Below are 17,038 nucleotides of genomic sequence, written 5' to 3'. Positions count from 1 at the left end.
ACCTAGCTATCTTACTGCTGGGAATATACCCCAAAGAAACCAAAGCTGTGATACAAACTGATTTATGCACACTATTGAATGGATAGAGAAACCAATGTATAGTCATACAATAGAAGATTATGCAACTCTGAAAAAGAATAAATTAATAAAACACTTCCTGAGCTCTTCATAGCAAAGGACAGGAAGATCGTCAACCTAATGGGTTGACACAGTGACTACAGCAATGGGTTTGAGTGTGTCAGAGATTGTAAGGATGGCAAAGGATAGAACAAGGTTCAGAACAGGATTGCTATGAGTCGCACTGGACTTGATGGGACCCAACAACAACGTAAAGCACTATACAATGTGATGAGTCTGGAAGACAGTATGCTGAGTGAAATAGCTCTGTTATAAAAGGACAAGTACTGCATTATACTACTTTTGCAATAATAGGAACAAGATGAAAAAGGGATGATGACTGGGGATGGCTGAAAGGAAGGACAACCTGAAGGGAATTAATGATTAGAAACTATGTGTATGACAATTAATAGCCTGGAATAGGAGAAATATTACAAAGGGAATTAGGGGAGGGGGATAAAAATGTTCATGAATGAATCAATGAGAAATAATATCTTAGTAAATTTCACTAAAATTAAAAAAGAAAGATGATTCAGACTCATGGCAAATTTATGAACCATTGAATGAAATGTTGTCCATTTTTGCACCATCTTTAAATTGTGGTATGCTTGAATCCATTGTTGCTGCCACTTTATATTTTGAAATATAAGTACAGTACATTTTGTGAGTTCTGTGAGTTATTCTGGTGAATTACCAACCCAAGGGAGTAATAAAAGGCAATCGGTCAGAAGTTAGAGGAGCCCTAGGGATCCTTGAGCTTATGTTAGTACTCATGGTGTCAAGTTAATCCTCCAAACTTATACCTAGCAGATCAGAACTGAGGGAGCCCAGGGGGGCACTGACTATTCATCTGGCTTCCTGAAAGGATAGGAGATAGATCTTGAGTTTTTAGCCAGCAGATCAGAATGCTCTCAGGCTCCCCAGGCTTGCAGTTGGCCACTGAAGTCTTTGACCAACTTGGCAATCTGGAATACTCTTTTACTTGTGAGATCTGACTTACTTCTGGGTGGTTGGAGTCAATGAAAGAAGTGATGCATCTTAGTTGGTTCTAGAAAAAAAGCAGAACAAAGAACAGAATTGATAATATATTGTTATGTGATTGCAACTCATCTTTAAATTTGGTAAGAGAAAAGTAACATTTGGCTTTGAGTGGTATCCACTTTCTAAACAACATGCCTTTAGAATCTCTATCAACTTTGATAAATGACAAAAGTTACAGAAAGGCTTCAGGCCTTTTGTTCATAGAGTTGCTATGGGTCGTATTCAACTCGATGGCAATCAACAACAACACATATCTTCAAAAACTTAGCCTTCTTCCTAAGCGTTATTTTTAAAATATCCAACACAGCATGCAATTTTATCTGTAAATAGTTCAATATTCACCATTAAAGGCTAAGTGTCCTTAAATATAATAATGCCTTTATAATCTATTAAATAAATAGCAAAAATCTTTAATACATCAAATATTCATACAGTTGTGAGGTTTTAAACCTTTCAAGATTTAAAAAAAAATGTTGTAGATTTTTATATTTTTAACAAATTATTCAAGCAATTGTACAACCACTCTGGAAGGCAGTTTGATGTTTTCTTGAAAAGCTGAACGTACAAATCCAAAATGCACCTTTTCCAATGCTAGGAATATACTCCAAGGAAAATAGAACTGAAACATAAACTGAAATATATATACATCAATGTTTATAGCAGTATTATTTATACTAGCAAGGAAATTAAAGCAGCCCAACTGTCTATCAACAGAAGAATAAATTGAGATAGTATGGTACATTCACAGAATGGAATACTACACAGCACTAAGGAGCAACAATTTTATAATCATTAATACTATATAACAGAAGATAAGTTAGAGAGAATTATGCTGCAAGAACTAATTCTGTCTTATAAGAACAAGTACCACATAAGACGATTACTGTAAAAAATAAGATAACTAGTAAGAGGTGGATGTAAGTCCAAAGAAGGAAGGGGAGGGGAACACAAGAGAGAGAGAGAGAGAAATCACTGAGATAGAAGAGTTTGGAGAGCAGAGGGAGAGAGTGAAGGACTTAGGAAAGATTCAGTGTAGACCTGAAAAGATGGGGTAAAAGTGGGCAGAAATCAAAATGGTGACTAATTGTATAAAACACAATGTATAGAAATGATCATATGAGACACAATGTGAATGAAGTATAAAACACAACGTATATTAACAAAACATTGTTGTTGTTGTTGTTGTTGTTGTTAAGTGCCATTGAGCTGAGCATGACTCATAGTGACCCTATGAACAAAAGACCCAAACTGTGTTCTATAACTATCATCATTTCTCTATGTTCATTGAGTTTCCAGAGGCATGTTGTTTAGGAAGGGGTTGTCACACCTGCTTCCAAACCTGTCTCAATCTGGGAGCTCCACCAAACACTGTCCATAATGGGTAACCACTATGGCATTTTGGTGTTTGGTTTGTTGTTGTTTTTTTTTTTTTTCTTGTAGTGTATCATTGAGTCAGATCTGAATGGTACAAAAGGAGATTGCCCCTCTTTCTCCAGGGGAGTAGCTGTTGGATTCAAACTCACACACCTTCAGAATTAAAGCACAACTTCTTACCACTAGGCCACCAGAGCTCCCTTACCATTACAGCATTTGAAACACCATGGCACGTTTTTCAGCATCACAGCAGCACCAAGTTACTTCAGAACAGCAAATTGACAGTCCAGTGCTGTACCACTTAGAAGAATGTTCATCCCAAACACAATTAACACCAGGCCCAAAGGACCAACCACATTTTTTTTTCTTTTATTTTTTTTTATTTTATTTTATTTTATTTTTTTATTTTTTTTACCAACCACATTTTAAATACAAGGCCCACCCACCAGGTCCTGGTCGACTCTAAACAAGAGGTTTCCAGCCCACAGCTCCTTGTTAGCTAAACCCAGCAAATCCAATCAGCTCACACAGAATTTTGAATGAAACACAACCAACCAAACAGTCCACACCCAACCCTCATCAAAACAAGAAAACCTACCTTCTAGAATCCAACTGCTTCACACATGAGCCTCCAAAACTGGAGACTTAGTCAGGGCCAATTATCTTTTAAATGAAGACCTGCCCACCAGGTCCTAGTTCACCCTAAACAAGAGAAAGAAAATAAATAATATGCATATTCAGGTGCAGCTTACAAGTTGTGATGACATTTTGTGACATTTCTCTACTGATTCTATTTCATTAGAGAATTCTGAAAGCACGAGTATTATTAGTTGATGGTGCAAGCCAATTTTATATCAATTCCATTTACTGCTGTCAAGTCAAAATAGATCCTTTGGGTTCCCATGGCTATACTTACACAGGAAGAGATTGCCCATTTTCCTCCTGCAGAACTGCTAGTAGATTTGAACTCCTAGAGAAGTATGAACTTTTGGGTTAGCAGCACAATCCCCTTTGGACTACATCACCAGAACATCCTGTTGTTAAGAGTTAGGCAGAGAATAGTTTGGGTTGTTTTTGTGTACCATCAAATCAGAACTGAGCCATTGCTGACCCTCCAGCATGCTTTCAGATATATAGTTAGTCTCATGGGAAGAGGTTACCCACCCTTCTCTCACAGATAAGCTGGTGGATTAGAACCACGTGCCTTCTGTATTATAATGTAGCTTCTTGCCACTATGCCACCAGAGCCGCTAATGTGGGTAGAGAATGTAGTATTGAAAGTTAGAGAAGGTCCAGGAAATATTTAGAGATTGTTGATATAAGTTGGAACCATAAATTTGACTGTGACTCATAGCAACCCCAAGTATAGAAGAACAAAGCCACATCTGATCCTGTGCTATGTTGGTGAACACTACTGTGCTAAAGTCTACTGTTGGAGTCATTCTGCCAATCCATCTCATCGAGTGCCTTTCTCTCTTCTACTGACCTTCTACTTTTCCAAATATGACTCCCTTGTCTAATTCTTTTGAAAATATGGCTAACATGTGGAACCAAGTCTCAACATCCTTGCCAATCAGGAGTACCCTAGTTGCACTCTAAGACAAACGTGTTTATTCTTTTGGCAAGTTCTTGATATATTTTAATACTTCTTGTTAACACTGCAATTTAAAGGCAGCAATTATTCTTAGATTTTCTTTATCCATTGTCCAACTTTTGCATGCGTATGAAGCAAATGAAAAGTCCATAATTGAGTTTTGACACCTTAGCCTTTAAAATATCATTCTTGTTCTTTAGAATTTGAAAAAGGTCAGTGACAGCAAATTCATCTAATGCAATACATTCTTTGATTTATTGACTGCCTCTCTAGAGTGCTAAAGAGCAATGATGTCAGTCTAGAGGCCAAGGTGCACCTGATCCAAACCATGGTCTTTTCAATTATTTACTACATATCAGAGAGCTAGACCATGAATAAGGATTATAGAAGAAGAATCAAATCCTTTGGATTATGGTATTGGATAAGAGTATTAAACATACCATAGACTGTTAAGAGAACAAATAGGTCTGTCCTAGAGAGGATGAAATGAAGCTGCTCCTTAGAGGCAAGGATTTTGAAGCTCTGTCTGACATACTTTGGTCAGAAGGGACTAGTCCTTAGAGAACGACATCATGCTTGGAAGGGTGGAGGGAAAGCTCAGGGGAGGAAGACTCTGATGAGATATATTGACTCAGTAACTGGGGTAATGGAGTAGGTGTGTCAGAGACAATAAGATTGGCTCTATATAGGGCAGGGTTCAGAGCTATGAGTCTCAGTCACCTCAATGACACATAAGAAAAACAAACAAATGTCATGGATGTTGATTCTTGATCAAAGTCAAAGGAACTCGATAACTTCAATCATGGAGTTTCTTTTAGCTCTGTTGCAAAAATTTTTGTTTTCTTTATCTTGAGGTGTAATCAATCCATACTGAACAATATAGTCTTTTGGCTTCATCAGTAAGGGCTTCTAGTCTTAGTGAAGGGTTTGTTTTCTGTAAGCAAAACTGTGTCCTCTCCATATCACAGGTTGTTAATGAGTTTTTCTTCTATCTGATGCTACATTTATCTTCATACATCCAATTTCTTAAATTATTTGCTCAGTATACAGATTCAGTAAAGAAAGGATACAACCCTGAAGCATACCATTCTTGATTTTAAACCATGAAGTATTTCCTTTTTCTGTTCACATAACAGCTTCTTGGTCTATATACAGGTTTCACATGAACACCTTAAGTGTTCTGGAATTCCCATTCTTTGTAATGTTTTCCAGTGAGGTTATTATTGTTGTTAGGTTTTTGTCGATTTGACTAGGACTCCCAAAAAACATCTTACAGAGTTGTTTTCAATTGCTTGGATTCATGTGGATACATTCATAGAGAAGCCAGGGAGTTGAATATACCCAGATAGATTTTGCCAAGAAGAAGCAGCATGTTGAAGAAAGGAAAAGAGAAACTGAGGGTTCACAGAGAAGAATGATTAAAATGACTGCAATAAATTGTTCCATTTGAATTTTGGAACTTAACAAAGTCACAGGAATTTTAAAATTAGGCATTTAGTAGAAATTACATGGATATACAGAAGGTGATGGTTACAGAACAAAATAAATTGAGAGTATAGACGGTGTGTAGAGTTTTATAAACCCAATATTTAGAGCAAAGTTTGGTGAACCATGGTCTTTGGGCTAATTCTGATAATCTATTTCTGTAAATAGTATTTTCATTTGTAATGCAACTCTACTCCTTCATTTATACATTCTTGACTCATTCATTCATATATTACCTATGGTATACATTACTGAGGGAGCTCAGGAGGACTGGTAGTAAGAATCTGTGCTGCAAGCCTAAAGGCATGAGGTTTGAATCCACCAGCTACTCTGCAGGAGAAGGATGGACAATCTCTACAATGTGATTAACTGCCTCAGAAAACCAACTCATGGATGCATAGGGTCAAGTATGCATCCATTCAAACTCAGTGGCATGCAACAATATGGTTAATTTTAAATTAAAACAGCTGAGTTGAGTTGTTATAACAGATTGTGTATCCAACAAAACCTAAAATATTTACTATCTGATCTTTCATTGCTGATGTCTGGTGTAGATTACCAAAGTGAGAATGTGTGGTTAAGGTGTGACACTAATGTCAAGTTGTATCTAATAATCTCTCTGAATATAATTTTAAATGTAATTAAAATAGTAACATTAGCTGTTTGGCTATCACAAAAGGAATCATGTTAGGGAATTTATTTGAACAATTTAGAAATAGACTAAATGGCATTCTCAGGGGGAAAAATGCATGTCTAAGTGAGGAAAAAGAAATAAATACTAAAAAAACTATGAGATAGCATCTCACCCCAGTCAGAAAGCGAAATTTAACAAAACAGAAAGCAACAAACGCTGGTGAGGTTCTGGAGAAACTGGAACCCTTGTTCATTGTTGGTGGGAGTGTAAAATGGTGCAACGACTGTGAAAGTTGATATGGTGCTTTCTCAAAAAGTTGCAAATAGAGATAGCATTTGACCCAGCAATACCACTACTGGGAATATACCTCAAAGAGACCATAACTGACATACAAGCAGATATATGCACACCCATGTTTATTGTGGCTTTGTTCACAAAAGCAAGGAGTTGGAAACAACCTAAGTGCCCATCAACAAACGAATGGATAGAGAAGCTGTGGTATATTCACACAATGGAATCTTATGCTGCATTGAAAAACAAGGAACTCATGCACTATTATTCAAAATGGGTGACTCTGGAGGACGTTATGCTGAGAAAAGTATCTCAGTCACAAAAGGACAATACAACATGGTGCCACTGTTGTAAAACAGGACTGACCTCTGGGGTTGGGGAGAGACTGAGAAAGATGGGTTCAATAATGTATACTGCATTGAAACAGATGAGAGAGAAAACGGTTTGAAAACGATATGTGATTAGGTGTTTTTGTCATGATAGGAGTTTAGAGTGAAGGCTACATGGTGGAGTTGACCTGGGGGAGAGTTTGTAAAACAATGAAAGAATTTTTCTTTTACTTTTCCAAGAGGATAGTGTTCTGAGGGGGAGGGTGGGAGGGAAGAAATATGCAACAATGAATGAATGGAAATCCAAAGTCTCTAAATTTTTACTGAAATTAGTAATAAACTTAAATTTAAACAAATTTGAGTTAGAGTAAGGAAGAGAATGGATTTAAAACTGCTCATGCTAATAACACTATATCATGGCATGGAGGAGGAATAGTGGAACTGTATCCACATTTACAATATTCTTCTTACCAAAACCATTTATGGAAAATAGGAACCACATTGGAACATGTATCTCTGGATTGGAAATGATCATATTGATAATATTTCTAGCCTTAAACTTAAAAGATTATATTGTTCCAAATTATTTGTTATATATTTGTTTAAATTTTTCCCTTTTTTAACAACTGGGGATCTAGAGGGAAGAGAAAAGACCAGAGAATGGCCAAAATTATTGGGTCAGTTATTGTTGCCAGTTTAGGGCCTGTATCAGGAAAAGGAAGTCTTACTCATAAACAATGCAACCCAAAGGTAATAAAGGAGGTCAGAATTGCTTCCACTGTGGAATGCTAGGCCACTTCAGTAGACAGTGTCACAGTTGAGAGCCACAGATAGGCAAGGGAGTAGAGAGGAAGCTCCCACTCACTTGCTTTAAGTGTGGATCTGAAGGACACTTGGCCAAGGGTGGCCCACATCAGGTCCCCGTGGCTGACAGGACTGACAGGCCCCAGCTCCCAGCTGGAAACAAACAAGGATGTTTCAATGATTTAGATACTCCATTTAGATACTCCCAGAAGAACTGTGGGTGAGCATTAACATTAATGGTAAGTATATTCATTTTCTCCTGGACACAAGAGCCTATTATTTAGTCCTAAAAGCCTTCTGAGGACCCAACTCTTCTCACTATTTCTTAGTTGTTGGAATTGACAGAAAACCTCATAAGCAGTTTCTTACCTCACCTCTGCCTTGCATGTGGTCTTCTGAGCTGTAAAACAACCTAGTGGTAGATGGAATTTGGTCCAGGACTTAAGAACAATCAATGACATAGGTGAGCCTCTACATCTTGTGCTTCCTAACCTTTATACTATAATAGACGAAGTGCTAGTCAATAAGCCTTTTATTTTAAGAACTACCTTCCCTCTGTAATTTGATTTGTGCCACTGTTAGAACCTCTACTTTGAATACTATTGCTTTTAATTTTTGACTCATGTACTTTTAACTTGTTAGCTAAATTTGTGTCTTCTACAATCCAGCAGTTCCATGATGCATCTTCAAGGATATGAACATATATGGCTAAGCACAATTGATAACAGTGCATCTAAATTCCAAAATCAATCTCCACAACAGTCTACGTGTTTCCTATTCCCAAAAGGGCCCTTTAGAGTACTGAGAGAAGATCTTCACCCTGAAACCTATAGCATCCATTTTCAGCAGGAAGCAGCTAAGAGAATATGCCGTCCCCTTTTCCTTATGAATCAGGGTGAAATCTCTCTCAGGGAGGAGTGATAGGGAATGTCAAAGGACACACTGACAAAGGAGATTAATCAGAACTGGTGTTTTTTTGTTTGTTTGTTTTTTACTTTATTATTTTTGTGTGCGTGTACCGTCAAATCAGATCTGACTGGTACAGGAGGAGATTGCCCCTCCTTCCCCGGCAGAGCATCTGGTGGATTCGAACCATGCACCTCTGGGATTGTAGTTGCACCTTCTTGCCACTAGGCCACCAGAGCTCCCCTCAGAACTGGTTTTGACAAGCCCTGTGGCAATGGGACAATGAAAACAAACTTTCAAGGAATATTCAACCTGAATCCTTCTGATCAAATGGAGATTTTTGAAAGTATTTCTTGGACTTTAGTATGTTTAATTTGTTTGTATATAAAGGATGCTCATCTAGATTATAACATAATTATGATAAAAAAGGAGGGGGGAAATATGGGAAGTCAATACTAAATATTTGTAATAAACTGAATGCTATTTAAATAAAAGAAAATTTTAAAAAAATTAAATAAATTAATACTGTCTCTCCTGGGCTGACAATTAGCTCTACTTGAAAGTATAGGGATTATAGTGCAGCAGCTGTGTCTTTTATTTCTTTTTTTTTCTTTCTTGTTGTCTACCGTCAAATCAGATCCAACTGGCACAGGAGGAAGTTGCTCCTCCTCCAGTAGAGCATCTGGTGGATTTGAAGCACACATCTTCGGGATTGCAGTGCAGCTTCTTGTCACTAGGTCACCAGAGCTCTCCTACTAAAAGGTATAGGATATGCTAGGTTATACACTAATTCTTTCTTACGACAAAGACTACTTTGGCTAGTAAATTACATATTTTAACACACAGAATCTTAAAACACTATTGTTTCACTGTTAGGTTTAACTTTTCTTTTCCATCCATCTTTTTAAATTGTTTATAATTTTGATTAACCATCTTAGCTGAAATTATGTGCATAGATCACATCTTTCAGTTCTTCAATGAATTACTATTTTGAAAAGTCTTGTGAATACATGGCATAATTTAATCTTTAATTTCAATCTATTGAATCTTTTATTTTAATACCTCTGGTTTATGTAGGAATAACTTGACATTGCAAGTCAAATGAGTGTCCAAGAGTCACAGGCATTTAACAATACAGTAAATCTTGATAATTTTAGTGGCATATTCACTTATTATATAATCCAAATGCAAACCAATACTAATATAAATCCTCTAAAATAATTCTCTTGGAAAAAGAATTTAGAATTCTTAGAATTGTAGCATTTCTCAGGGCAAGAAAGTGTTCTCATTCCTTGGAATTAGGTAGAATAAACAGTTGAATGGCAAAATTTACTTTTTCCCCCTTCTATTTTCAAACCTAGAACTACAGATAAGAGTAACTGATCTGGTATCTTTGAGAATCATCTTTTGCGGAAAGAACTGGAGAGACGTGGTCCTGACCTAATATACAGTCCCTGCAGAGTCTAGAATCCCAGTGGGGAGAAAATCATGCAGAAATGCAGCCCAAAAGCCTTTAATAAAAAACCCCAGACAAACAGAAGGATCCCAGTGATGTCCCTAAGGAGTAGCTGGCTCAAAATGTTCTTGGAAGAAGGAGGGATATTTGTTACAAACTTCCGTCCCTCCTCCTGCTCCTGTTCCCTTACCCGTTGGCCCCCTGCAGAACTATGTTTTCTGGGATCAGCAAGTAAGATCACAAGTGATCTTTTCTTTCTTTCCTTTTTTTTTTCCATGCTCTCCCATAAAGAAAGCTTTATCACGTGCGGCCTTAAACTTGCAGCAAATTGCAAAGAAATGGCTCAAAGACTTCAGCTCTCTCTGTGCCCTGAGAACTGAGATGCATGTCAGTGGCTTTGCCAGCCTGGCCAGTTCTCCACTCACTGCCAGAGAAAAGAGGCCAGGAGGAAAGAGGAAAGAGAAGGGATTGCCCAGGGGTGAGACCATGCCCTTCATCTTTTCTTTTTCTTGACCTGCTCTGGTTCTGTATCTCCTAACCTGGCAAAACTGCTAGAAGCTCTCATAGAATTCACCTCTGTATCTTCCTTTTGAGGCGTGTGCTTCTGCCTCTTGCTGAGCTCACTAAGAGGCACTGTCTTTGATCTTCACCTTCAGGTAAGATTTTCTTTCTTTGTGACAATTGCACTGAATTATTATTTCGCCACTCTTTTGTATCCTATTCAGAAATCTTTCTCTTTGGAAGTGGGTGGCCAGGGGAATTCAAGAAGATATGGGCTCAAGTAATTAGATCAACACAGATCTGAATTCAAATTTGACCCTGATGCTTGTTAATTGGGAAGCTTTTTTTTGACAAGTTATCTAACTTCTCTGACTCATATCTTTTTTTCTCTACAATGGTAGTTAGAACACTTAATTGGTGGTTGTTATTTTGAGAATGAAAAAGAAACAACATAAATTAACTGATATGTAAAAAATACTCATTAGATCTAATAAGTAAAATCTGTGGGTCTGGCACAAATAATATTTTGCATCATGTGAATCAGCTTTCTAAGCTATATACACCCTTTAGCACATAGCATGAGGTTATTTTTAGACTATCTGAAGGGAGCAACCCTGGAGTTCAGGAGATTAGCTACTGTAGAAAGAGAGCCATATCTAAGGAATGGAAGACACGACATGTACCGTGGGTGCCGCTTGAGGGGCAGGGTGCCACTGAACAATTTCTATTGGCTATTGTAGTTTCCATTGCCAGTTATGAGAGAGATCATTCAGCCATCTGAAATCAAATGCCACAGGTATTATTTTTCTGTACAGAAGTGTTTTCCTCAAGAAAGACAACAAAGTGATGAGAGGTGGCTTCTGAAGGCTGTCAATGGGTCAGAGCACAGAGGTTCAGTGCTGCTGTGTGACTCAACTACAACCTTTCTGAGCCACCTGTACTCTTAAAAGACTGTAAGATTTCTTTTCAAATCTATGTGAGCAGATTTTTATTTTTATTTTTTAACAGTTAAATTTAGGAAAAACTTTTTGCTCTGATTTTGTTTGACTTCCAAAAACCACGATTCTCCAACCCAATGTGTCAAACAGAAACTTTGCCTTAAGTTTTTTCTGAAGCCTCCTATTCAACTAGCGGAAGAACAATTAAGGTCTTGCGAAATGCAAATCTTTCTAAATAACTGTATGCTCTCTCTTTACTGCTGCACTTGGTGAGACAGAAGGCAAGCCAGCACACAGCCTTCAAGCCCAAGGCACTTTCCATTCATGCCATTGTGTGTCCTTTCTCCTCCTTTCTGGGGTAAATACAAAATTTGGAGTTTACAAATTGGATCAGCCCTGAAATTTACCTGAGATAATAGGCATGCCAACTATCAAGACAAAATTATGTTTTCAGTAAAATGAATCAGTACCAAAATTTTTAACAGTATATTTTGTCCACAGCACATCAGTTGGGATGTCAGTGGTTCTCCTGTTTCTGTAATCATTTCTCCATTCTAATGATAATGACTTTTGCATCAGTACCTTCAGATATAATAACACTTTATCTTAAGTGTTTTCATGTTGATTTCAACACAATTTTTTCCTCGGCAATATTTGCATGCCAAATGTAACCCTTTGACATTTTTAAAATGTATTTAGGATATGTTAGGAAGTAGCAACTTACATGCATTTTCTGGTAATAAACTTTAACATTATGACTGCTAAGGAATTATATAACTGAACCACTAAACCAGTAGGCTAATTTGAATTATATAGTTTAATTCTTGGAAGAAGACTCTTTTAAATTGTAACTTGAATTAAATTTGTTTGGCATTTAAAAATATTTCTACTAAATACATTTATTAATTTACAAAAACAAACATTTGCTATTTTTTCACACAATATATGTTTATCATCTAAAAATTAGAATGTATAAGTAAAGAAAATCTATTTTTAAAAAATCTTCAATATCTCCACCATGAATGTTTTCTTTTCTAAATTTTTATAAATTTCACTAGTTTTATACATTTTTCAGAAGCTCATATCTTTGTATATACATATATGAGTATATATATGTATTTTCTTACAAAACCAGGTCTTCTAGCCCTGGTAGCTTAGTGTTAAGGAGCTGTGCTTCCAACCCAAAGGACTAAGATTCAAATCCACCAGCTACTCCATGGGAGAAAGATGAGTAATCTCCTCGCTTGTGATTTGCTGCTTCTGAAAACCGACTAGAGGGTCAACTATGAGTCAATTCTGTCTTGATTGTACATAAGAACAGCATATACTCTTTAGTAGCATGTATTTTTAAAATTATCTCTCTGCTGTTGTTGGTGTTTGCCGTGGAGTCTGAACTGACTCATAGCTGACCCTGTGGTGGATTATCAAAGGCAATTAATTGCATAGGAGGAGATTACCCATCCTTCTCCTGAGGAGCAGCTGGTGAACTCGAACCAAGTGTCTTCAGGATTGCAGTGCAGTTTCTTGCCACTGGCTCACCAGAGCTCCCTTTATAAGAAATGTAATTTAATATAATTTTATATATTTCTCTATACTGACCTCTAGTGGCTTAAAAATATATCATTACATGCATAAAACTTCAATTAATTGAACTTTTAGATTATTTTCCCTTTGCTTTTTTTCTTATAAGCAATGAGTCCTTCTGGGAATCTACTTGGAGATACTCCATTTGTTTAAAGTGAAAAAAATCCATTTAACATTGCAAAAACCAATGTTTCACACTCTGTCTTTTCACTGTTCTGGGAGGCTATGGTACTGAAAAACTTGTTATTTTTGTTGCAATTGCCTTTGAGTTGTACTCCTGGCTTGCAATAGCAGCTCCTGCTCAACCAACAGTATTCTATCAAGCTCAGTAACATTCACATGACCTATTGTAACTCAGACCACTGGGATATATTGGCTGATTTTTCAGAAGTCGATCAGAGACCTTTCTTCCTAATCAGTTTTAGTACGGAAGTTCTGCTGAAGCCTGTTCAGCACCATAACAGCATAGACTCTGCTGACAGATGAGTGATTGACACTTGGTGTGCTTTGGAAATTAATTCATGTATCCCACCTGGAAGGAAGGTATTCTCATAAAACAGCCATGTCACACATGAATAGGGGAGTTTTTATGATTCAGTGGATGCATAAATTAAGAGTAACTATTAGAAAAATGATAATGGGAACAAATATGGATCTCTTCCAGTCAGTTGGCCAGGTGGTTATCCTCCAGCATTCTTGGCACAACTTAGTGAGCACATCCAGGATAGTATCTGTTTGTTGAAATATGTCAATTGGTATCTGCTCAATTCCTGGGCCTGTTTTTTGCCAATTCCTTCAGAGCAGCTCGAACTTTTTCCTTCATCACCACAGGCTCTTCCTCATACATTGTTTCATGAAATTCTTCTGTGTCATACAATTCCTTTGGTACAGTGACTCTGTATGATCCTTCCATCTTCTTTTAATGCTTCCTGGATCATTAAATATTCTGCCCAAAGCATTCCTAAGGATTGCAACTTGAGGCTTGATTTTGTTCTTCGGTTCATTTAGCTTAAGAAATGACGAGTGAGATCAGCCCTTTTGGTTTGCTGACTCCAGCTCTGTGAACATTTCATTATACTTTACTTTGTCTTCCCATGCTGCCCTTTGAAATCTTCTATTCAGCTCCCTAATTTATTGATTCCTTCCCTTTACTTTGGCTTCTTGGAGCACTAGTGCAATATTCAGAGTCTTGTTTGACATCTTTCATGGTCTTCCACTTCTGTTTTTGTAAAGAACTTTAGCATTCTTCATGGATTATATTCTTGATATCCTCCCACAGTTCACCTGGTCTTTGCTCATTAATGATCAAGGCCTCAAAGCTGTTCCTGAGATCGTTCTGAAATTCCAGGGGGTAGTCTCAGGGTCAAACTTTGGTTCCTGTGGATTTGATTTCATTTTCTTTAGCTTCAGCTTGAACTTGTATATGAGTAATGTGCAGGCTGGGCTTAGAAGAGGCTGTGGTACTAGTGATATTATAGCTAATATTAGATGGATTTTGGCTGAAAGCAGAGAGTACCAAGGGAATGTCTATCAGTATTTCATTGACTATGCAAAAGCATTTGACTGTGTGGATCACAACAAGCTGTGGCTGACTCTTAGAACAATGGGAATCCAAGAACACTTGATTGTGCGTATGTGAAACCTACATTTGGACCAGGAGACATTCGTCAGAACACAGCAAGTAAACACTACATGGTTCAAAATGTGAAAGGGTGTATGCCAGGGATGTGTCCTATCTCCATACTTTTTTAATCCATATTCAGAACAGATCATTCAGGAGAGTGGGCTCTGTGATGAGGAATGTGGCATCACGGTTGGAGGAAGACTCATCAACAACCTGCATTATGGAGGTGATACAGGCTTGCTTGCTGAAACTGAGGAGGATCTTAAATGCTTGCTGCAAAAGGTTAAGGACTGAAGCCTTAAATGTAGATTGAAGCTTAACATCAAGGAAACAATGATTACCACCACTGGGAAAATTGGCAGCATTATGATAAATGATGAGGAGACTGAGATTGTTAACAGCTTCAGTTTGCTTGTCTCCACAATCAACATTCTCGGTACAGCAGCCAGGAGATCAAAAGAAGAATTGTATTGGGAAAGTCAGCTGTCATTGACCTCTCTAGAATACTGAGGAGTAATGATGTCATTCTGGAAACTAAGTTGTACCTGATCCATGCCATGGTTTTCACAATTACTTGCTATGCATCAGAAAGCTGGGCAATGACTAGGAATGGTAGAAGGAGAATTGATGCCTTTAAGCTATGTTGCTGGAGAAAAGTATTGAATGAACTGCTAGGAGAACAAACAGGTTCATCCTAGTGAAGGTGAAACCGTTCCTTGGAGGCAAGGATTTTGAAACTTCATCTGACATACTGTGGGCATGTTACAAGGAGGAACCAGTCCTTGGAGAGGGACATAATACTTGGAAGGGTGGAGGGACAGTGCAAGAGAGGTAGACCCTTGATGAGATGGGTCGACTCAGTGACTGGGGTTATGGGGGTAGGTGATCAGAGAGGATAAGTTTGGCTCAGGATAGATCAAGGTTCAGAGCTAGGGTCACTATGAGTTGCAGTGACTTGACAACACATAATGACAACAAGGTTAGTAAAATAATAATAAAAAAACCCCTCTATATATTTGTTATTGTTATGTGCTGTCAAGCCAGGATAGACTCATATCTGACCCTCCAGTGAGTTTTCAATGACATAAAATTCCATGATGGAATACTGTCCATTCTACTCTTTCAGAGTGCCTGGTGAATTAGAACTGTTAGCCTTTGGGTTGACGGTGCAACTCTTTACACTTAAGCTACCAGAGTTCCATCCACTTACATAATAATACATGAAATTTTTATTCTTAATAGTATTCTTTTAGTTGATGTAACAAACATACAGAAAATCTCTTTAGCATATAATCATATCCTCTGATAATTATTAGGATGACTCAGAAATAGACTATATTTCAATCTCTTGACTTAGATTGAGAAGTTCCTAGATAGTGCAAATTATTTGCACTTTAATATGAATCTAAATGTTAGTGGTTCTAATCTATGCAGAGGCATTCTAGAAGAAAAGCCCTGTTATCTACTTCGACCAAGTTTTAAACAAGATATTCTATAGAGTGGTTCTACTCCATCACACAGGGTGTCACTAAGAGCTAGATATCCCTAAGTAGCAACAGGTTTTGGGGGTTATTATTGTACTTGGATTATCAACTGGACATTGAATTATACTAGTACTGAGTTACGCTGAAATCTTAAAAATTAACGACATTTCTTATTTGTAGCTGCCATTTAATCTACTACAATTCATGGTGACCCCATAAATAACAGGGGTTAAATAGAGAACAAGAAACCCCACCTGATCCAGCACCATACTCATTACTTGCTGTCACAAAATCAATTATCACAACCACTGCATTCTTGAGAGTCTTCCTCCTATTCATTGATGCTCTTCTAAGTGTCATGTCCATTTCCAGGGGCTGAATCCTTTTGATAACTTGTCCAAGGGTGGGTGGGGGGTTTCCAGTAGTTGCTATGTACCATCAACAGAGCCCCTACTCACAGTTTCCCTTCCAAGAACAGAATGCAGCCCTGCCCATCCTGAGTCATCCTCTTAACCTCTGCTGTGTTTAAGCCTATTGTTGCCATTATCAGGTCAGTGCAGCTCCTTGAATGGTTTTCTTTTTTCCACTGATACTCTACTCTTCCAAGCATTATGGGCTTTTCTAAGGACTGCCTCCCTCCCCTCTACATGTCCAAAGTGCACAAGATTAAGTCAAAGAAGAAGTTCAGGCTGCTTTGAAGGAAATGGCAAAAAATGAAGCTCCAGGAATAGATGGTATACCAATTGACATATTTCAGTTAACAGATGCTGCCCTGGATGTACTCACCAAGTTGTGCCAAGAAATCTGGAGAACGACCACTTGGCCAACTGACTGGAAGAGATCTATATTTGTTCCTATCCCAAAGAAAGGTGACCC

At 37.7% G+C, this 17,038-nt stretch overlaps 1 protein-coding gene across 1 annotated transcript in view; it reads left to right on the top strand.

Annotated features, from left to right (window-relative positions):
- The first annotated feature begins 10,361 nt into the window (after positions 1-10,361).
- The window catches only part of SLCO1C1 (solute carrier organic anion transporter family, member 1C1), a 116,669-nt gene continuing 109,992 nt past the window's right edge, over positions 10,362-17,038 (top strand). The window contains exon 1 of the mRNA XM_006889063.1: positions 10,362-10,687. The gene's annotated coding sequence lies outside the window, so the exon portion shown is untranslated. The remainder of the gene's footprint in view (positions 10,688-17,038) is intronic.

The sequence above is a fragment of the Elephantulus edwardii genome, unplaced genomic scaffold (genome assembly GCF_000299155.1).
Source record: "Elephantulus edwardii isolate Elephantulus edwardi_28Jun2011 unplaced genomic scaffold, EleEdw1.0 scaffold00075, whole genome shotgun sequence".
Lineage (NCBI taxonomy): Eukaryota > Metazoa > Chordata > Mammalia > Macroscelidea > Macroscelididae > Elephantulus > Elephantulus edwardii.
The sequence above is the reverse complement of the archived record's forward strand: the minus strand, read 5'-3'. Positions and strand labels throughout refer to the sequence as shown.